We start from the raw sequence: 8,019 nt of genomic DNA, 5'->3' as shown, positions 1-8,019 counted from the left end.
GGAGTGGTCCCAGGGACTTTATAAGACCCTAACCTGGTAAGAAGGACTGGCTGATGACAAGAAACTCAAAGCCACAAGGTTTGACATACAAAGAGAACATACAGAGCTCTTCGGCGCAGAGACACTGGGGGCAAGCGGGAGTAAGTAATGCCTCCATAAGAAAATATCTAATGAAGACATCCCAACTGAAAAAAACTTATGGTTTTAATACATTGTGATATGCAGATTTTCCTTCTTTCAATTCTCAATGGTCTATCTGGATGTCATTCACAGCCTTTCTATCATACTCACTGAGTCCCTGGCCTAAGTTTTCTGCAAGGTTATAAGGCCCTGAAGACACAGAGAATGTCTTCTTCAGTTTGATGTCGTCTATAGGATACGGCATCGTTCCTAATTCACTGAGCTTTATGTAAGTATTTCTTCGAAGGTGCTGAATTGATTTAATCAGTTGTGGTTTCAAAGTGCCACCTTATAAAAACATTTTCAAATAAAACTGGATACAGTTTGACCAAATCATATATCTATTTATAAGAAAACCAAATTGAAAAAATGAGAACATTTTATTAATTTTTAACATTAATTAGTAACCATCTTAAAGTATTGTTGAGAAAGAAATAGAACAATAAATATTAAAATCATTTAACATGCAACTTTTAGAATGCTGTGGTGAAAAAAAATTAGTAGATAATTGCCAGGAAAGCTATTTAAAGCAGAAATATGAGATTAAAATGCCAAAGGTGTAAACAACTTTAATCTGCTAATTTATTACACGTCTTTTAGAGCCAAGTTTTATTTTAAGATTAGATCTTAGATGTTTTTACTGTGTTACTGCAAAAGAAACTAAACTTTTCTAAGCACAACAGCTAGCCATTTTTATGTGCTCTGAAAACAACTTGATTTCTATCATTTTGGTTTACCTCTACAATTTCTGGTGAATACATACACATATCTCTTCTTTAAAGATTAAAAATGCACTGTGACAAGACTTATCCATGTCGGCATCCCATTGGTAGTCTGCTTCAGGAAACAGAATATAGAGTTTTATTATTCATGAAACAGCAAACATAGGTTTAACTAACAACGGTGATTCAGGGCACTTGCTGAAGAAAGTCATCCATCAATCATACATGAAGAGGTGTGAAAACGCATTACAGACCCCATATTGCACGCCAGACCAGGTTACCTGCCACGTTTTCTTTTCTTGGATCCCAGATTCTACCTTGGTTTCTGGATCTGTCTGATTTTGATTGCTAGCTTAATCCTCTTTAGCTATGGAAGGGAGCAGCCACAATAAAAATTGAAGTCCAATCGGGTACTTAAAAGATGATTCACGACCCAAGGTAAGTGGCTTTTAAATAGGTCTATGTTCTTACTTTCCAACAAGGTTCCTACCTCTATTTCTAAGAAAACAGTTCTCTAGTTACACCGCCGTGAAATGTGACCTTTCTCCCCAGCTGGCACTGACGTTTAACCACAATCATTAAAAAACTACAGGTGTGCTGACAATTCAAGCTAGCACAGCAGTGGCATGGTGTCAGACTGGTCCAAGGCAAGGGAAAATTTACAGGAAGGCTTGAACAAAATCGAATCCTTAATATAATCTTAATAACATGAGCTCTTTGGGCCAAATGTTCAGCCTTCTCCTATAAAATGACTGACTGATAGCTAATATAAAACTACTTTTCAGGGATATTATAGGATTTCAATTAACAAAGTACAAATATCTATTGCATGTCTATCTTTTCCAAATCTGACTCTTATCTCCTTAACAAGCAGTCTAAGAATGAAGAGTCACTGACCAGGTGACTCCTAACCCATGAAGAAGAAAGAGGTGGACCTCCTTTTCGCCTGGGAAGAACTGGATGGGGGTGTTAGGAGGAATGCCGCCTCACTCGGGAAGCTTTCCACCATGTGAAGTTTCTGCGAGGCAAGGAGTAATCATCTATTTAGACCTCAGTGCAGGGCTTGACCACATGACCAAAAAAATCTCTTCACCATCATCAATCAGGTGTTGTAGGAAAATTTGCATCTGTCACATCAGAGAAACCTTTATGGATATAGTTAAGTCTTAGCACAGCTACACACACACACACACACACACACACACACACGGCCACTAAAGAAAAGTAGGCCCATTCACAGCAAAGCTATCTTTTGGCCACTACCAATATGGAGCAAACGAACTGAGTTTTACTTATGGACCTTAATGATAAACCTCCCAGGGGAAGCTAACCAGGTTCATTCCCCTATCTTTTCTCTCTCCTTTTTATTTTTGAACGATTAATCCATTTTCATTGGAAAGTCAGATATACAGAGAGGAGGAGAGACAGAGAGGAAGATCTCCCATCTGATGATTCACTCCCCAAGTAGTCACATTGGCCAGAGCTGAGTCAATCCAAAGCCAGGAGCCAGGAGCTTCTTCCAGGTCTCCCACATGATTGCAGGATCCAAAGGCTTTGGGCCGTCCTCCACTGCTTTCCCAGGCCACAAGCAGAGAGCTGGATGGGAAGCAGGGCCACCAGGACATGAACCAGCACCCATATAGGATCCCGGTGTAGGGGGTGGTAGTGTGGCCAAGCGGTCTAAGGCGCTGGATTTAGGATCCTGGTGCATGCAAGGGGAAGACTTTAGCTGTTAGGCTACCGGACTGGGCCCCTAGCTTTTCTGTTTTAAAAAATTCCATGAGCGGTTGTCATGTGCTGGATACACTGCTTAGCAACCGCCTGTCAAGGGTAAGGGAGTTAGTTTATCCCAGAAATGCCAATGCATACGTGGACACCAATCCAGGACCCTTCATTAAAGGAAGATAATTCAAGCAATTTTCTTCACATGATATATAAAACACAACTATTAACATTATTGATTTCAGGGGATCAAACTCAGATGTAATGAGTGACTGTGTGACAGTCAAATTGAAAGCTGTGTCATTTCCTACCTTCCTCTTCCTGCATTTAAACTATTTTATGACTACTGTATGAAGCTGTTTTAGTCACTCAAAAATCAGCAAATCTAGGTTGTTGAAGAGAACAATCGGACATCCTGAACTTGGTTTTTGTTTTTGGCTTTGGTTTTCACAACTGAGATTTTATTGGTGTTGAGAATCAGTCCACGGACATTTCAATTTGTACACGATGCTTAACATACGTACCAAGAGTCTAACGAGCTGTGAATTGTTATTTTTCGCTTTTTTGAACTGTCATTTTTGAAGCTATTCCAGTGACTTTGAATTTGGCAGCAGCCCTTCTGGAAGAGGCTACCAAGTACCAGTGCCTGCACTTGCTGTCACGTGACTCCACGCACCCACTCACCATTGAACGTCATTATGCAACATACGCAAGGCTTCCATTAGGAAGCCTGGACTCCCAGGGCCAAAGGTGTAACAGGCTGTGCGCGGTTCTGACAGAGCAACAAGGAGTGGTTTACTGTAGGAAACGGCTCTACTGACCAACACGGGAGAAGCAACTGAACATTTCCAAGACAGAGGCAATGCACAGTTGCGACTCCGAATTGCCATTTGGTGTGCAGTGTGAGGTAGGATATAAAACCACCACCTCTGCAACGTGAAGCTGACACCCAGACAGGCAGAGCCTCCCCTAATCCAATACCCCACTATTTTCTGGTTGTACCAAAAAATAAACAACCAGCAATGATTTCACCTCTTAGAAAACATCGTTTACACTTAAAAAATGGGATGAGTTGAGCTCCCTTCCTTCTTAAAAATGTTTCCAGAGCTACTAAAGAAACTTGCATTTACAAAATAGTTGATAAAAATATTCCTCTGGATTGTACAAGGGAACCGGGGAGCACTGATAAGACGTGGTGTGTGGCGATAATCCGACTTCGCTTCCTTCTCCTCGGCTTCGTCAGAGGCGGGACTCTCCTCGTTTTTAGGTTTTCCACGGGTACATTTTCCTTAGTTTCCTGGCTGGCCAGCTCGACTTGCTTGCCCTTTGCCCCTCTCCCACCTGCACCTGCTTGTCACTGCCTGCACTTCTTGCCAGCTGCCTTCTTGGGCTCGCGTCCACCTTCGCAGGAGCCGGCTTAGCCGACAACCTGGCCGATCTCCTCCTTGGCCGCCCCTTCGGCAGAGCTGACCTTCCTCTTGGGCATCTTGACGGTGGGAAGCGCGCGGAGGGGTGCCTGCGTGCCACGGCGTGCCAAGAGCCTTCACGAAGCCCGGCTGGCCTGGCCGCTCCTCCCCAACCTGTACTTGTAGTCACCTCTTTGTGCTGCCTCGTGACTGAAGGTGAGAAGTGTCCACAGTTAGCAACGTCCTGGCAGTCTGTGTCCACCTCACTTCCCGAGAAGTCTGACCTTGTTCTCTCCCCATTCTGCCTGCTCAATAGCAACATTCACTACCCTTATCCTGCGCCCCTTCAACACCTCCCATAAAAACGACCGCTCCCCTAGGCCAGTGTTTCTCAAGTGTGAGTGAGCCTGGGAATTACCTAGCCAACTTGTCCAATGCAGATTCTAGTTTGCAGGCCTGGATTGGGGCCTGAGATTCTGCTCCGGTGAAAACTTTGAAATTGTTGATGCTGCCACTCCATGTGCCACAATTTAAGAGTATCCAGGATTTGGGATCGAATATCAATCCAGCCAACACTGAAAGGTCTGCAAATTGCCAAAATTTTAAGCAGAAGTTTCTGTGAAGAATTTTTTTGCGAGTGTAGATTGGTATAGCCACTATGGAAATCAGTATGGAGAATGCTCAGACAACTGATATGACTGAGCTATCCCACTCCTGGGAATATATCCAAAGGAAGTGAAATGTGCATATGAGAAAGTGACTTGCAAACCTATATTCTTAGCAGTAAAATCCACAATAGCAAACACATGGAAACAAAACAAAAGATCATCAAAAGAGGAATGGATAAACTGTGGTACATCTACTCCATGGAATACGACACAGCCATTAAAAAGAATGGAATTCTATCATTTGCAACAAAATGATTCCAAATGGGGACCATTATGCTCAGAGAGATATTTTAGTCCCGAAAGTACAAATCCCATGTTCTTTTTGACTTAAGGCAATCTTCATATAAATTACAAAACAATGGATATATAAGTAAATAAGTATATACATATATTCTCATAGAAGAACTGTGTAATGCAGATTAGCATACTGGGAAGTGAAGACATGATGCAGTAGGCACCTCTCTCTCAATAAAAGATAGCTTCCAATTAAAGAGGTAAATATAGCTTGGCAGTACAATTGTCTACTTTTGCCTATACCTGCAATGGCATGATACATCTAAAGAACAGAATGTTAGACCTGTACCTGTTACTAGAAGGACTATATAATATGAGGTAAAGTAATGGGAGGGGAAAATAGAAAGGGAGAGAGGGGAGTGGGGATTACCTATACTACAAAACTATATCATGGTTTTGTAAAATGCCAAAGGAAAAAAAAACTTCTTGGAAAGTAGTCCACACATGTATCAACTTCTCAGAAAAACTCATGAACAAGGAACTATTAGCCAACACCACCTCTGTTGTCCTGCTTCTGTTGTTCCTCTTTCTATTCATTCAGTCTGGAACATTCAACCAACAATCCCATCAACAGCTGGTTTCCTATGCCTAAATAGCTATATATCCAAGGTACTGGATATATTCAATTTTAACAATTCCAACAAGAAAATAATTTGTCAATTAATGATTTAGAGAAATAGGAACTAATGATATCGGACGAAAAAATTATTTGGAGAAGCAGAAAAACCTGAATTTGAAAGTTAACTCTGGATCCACCTGACTCTACGACCCCAGACAAAACTCAGCTAGCCGTAGCTTCAATTTCCTTCTCTTCGATAAGTCCTATTTGTAGACCCTTTGCAAACATAAAATATCAAGGCCAAACTTACATGGGCACATAGTGTTTTTAAAAGCAGAATTAATCAGACACCTACATCTGCCCTTAATCCCAGAGGAAGAGGAAGGACAGGCCTAAAGTATTAACAATTTTAAAATAAGAGCTGATAAAGTCACATGAAAGTAGTCCTTTCTAGATGTGAGTCCTGCAAAACACCTATTTTAAAAATACATTTAGATAATCTTTTTTTTATTAATTTTTTAAAGATTTATTTATTTATTGGAAAGTCAGCTATACAGAGAGGAGAGACAGAGAGGAAGATCTGAAGCCAGGATCTTCTTCCAGGTATCCCACACAGGTGCAGGGTCCTAAAGCTTTGGGCCCAGGCCACAAGCAGGGAGCTGATTAGAAGCGGAGCTGCCAGGATTAGAACCGGTGCCCATATGGGTCCCGGAACGCTCAAAACGAGGACTTTAGCCGCTAGGCCACACCACCGGGCCCCCAGATAATCTATCTTTAAAGTAGACTAGAACTGAAAGGTTTAGAGGAATCATAACATTAAGGATTTCTTTCAATCTTCGACTTGACAAAATTGTGTTAGAAATTGTTTGCCACCTGAGAACCCACAATAAATACTCATTTGTATCCAGTTTTAATACAACACCATAAAGCTCTCTGAACAGTTAAAACCGGTTATTGGCAGACCCTGTGTAGGAAAAAAAAAAATGTTCTCTAGGGCTAAAAGATTTTCCGTGTGAAAAATCAGGTTTAGGAGCTGCTGATCATAAGCCTATATGATATAGCACAATAAAAATACCATCAGGCATCTTATCATGCAACCACTCAGCCCTTACCAGCACGCTTTTAATGAACCTCAACACAGCTAATCACTGTAGAACTAATGTAAATGTCTTCATTTCATGCTCAGTGTGATATTACACCTTAACTTGTTTGTCCCGGGGAGCTAAGCTTTTAAAAGGTTGCATAGCCCCAAAGCAGACTTTTAAAGGCATACTTCTTTGTCATTTGCTATTTAAAAAAAAAAAAAAAAAAAACTACTGGAAGAATTTGGAAGAAAAGCAATCTCTTCGGACCAATTTGTTAAATACTGAGAGTTCAAAGATGCAGTTATCTTTTATTTAAAACACTCTGTTATCCCTCAAGGATAAATTTTTCCGTTTCTGATAAGGTCCCAGTTCGAGGCAAATTACAAGCAGAGGAAGTCTTGCGGGGGAAATGTGTTTACTTATTTTTCCACGTAACATCTTCAAAGAAATTTAAAGGAAGACAGAACTGATCCTAGGGATATCTTCCAGAGGTTAAAAAAAAAAAAATCAGTAAGATATTTCCCTCATCCTCCTGAAATCATCTTTATCTCTGAGGAAATTGAACCAACACTCAAAACCCTGCTTCTCAAAGCCAGGTTTGTTCAAAAGAGCTGCCCTTATAAACATGAATATCATCTGTGGAGCCGTACTTTATAGCCCCAAGATTCACATTAAAGCCAGTTTAAAAATAATTTGCCATTAACATATGTTTTCACTAGATGCGAAGTCAAGAGCTCTTCAACCCTTGCCATTCCAGCATCAGAGGCGGGACTGTGTTATCTCTAGGAAGGGCTTTCCTTCGGCAAGATACAGCAGGGCCTGGGAAAGAGATGCGTTTCTCATGGTGAAGGGTTAAAAGAGGACACCAAGCCACCCTATGGAAGTCATTAAGTTACAAAGCCCCAAGAAGATAAAAGTTTCCATTTTCTAAAATGTAAATCAAAAACATATTCATTAGTATTGCAAAACAAACATGCAAATCTTCACCACTTGAAAAGCTCGGCTAAATATGTACAAGGGCTAAACCCAAAAATACATCTGGTCCTCGGTTACAGAACTTGCTTTTTTGGTTTTATCTAAAGAGTTTGTCTGTCTTCCATGGTTGGCTTCTTGGATTATTGCAATTCATAATAAGCCTTTTAGCGAAGAATGAAATAAACACAGATAAAGTCTATGTTCTAGTTTTAAATGGTCCAGATGGGATGATTTTTCCATATGTTTAGCACACCCACTGTTTATTAATCATTTCTAGCAAAGCTTACAGGATTACGGGGTTTGTTGCCTGGGCAAAGGCTGAAACTTACAGTCGGTATGATCTCTGCACACCTTTGTAATATTCCATTCTTTTCTGATTGTCCTTTGTGTCTAATTCAGGTTGGGTGA

At 40.8% G+C, this 8,019-nt stretch overlaps 1 pseudogene; it reads right to left on the bottom strand.

Moving 5' to 3' along the window:
- Positions 1-244: 244 nt before the first annotated feature.
- Positions 245-4,110, bottom strand: LOC121155941 (annotated as a pseudogene).
- Between the last annotated feature and the right edge of the window lie 3,909 nt (positions 4,111-8,019).

Source organism: Ochotona curzoniae, unplaced genomic scaffold, assembly GCF_017591425.1.
Source record: "Ochotona curzoniae isolate NIBS_2020 unplaced genomic scaffold, NIBS_Ocur_1.0 contig_3190, whole genome shotgun sequence".
Classification (NCBI taxonomy): domain Eukaryota; kingdom Metazoa; phylum Chordata; class Mammalia; order Lagomorpha; family Ochotonidae; genus Ochotona; species Ochotona curzoniae.
This window is presented reverse-complemented; position numbering and strand designations above follow the sequence as displayed.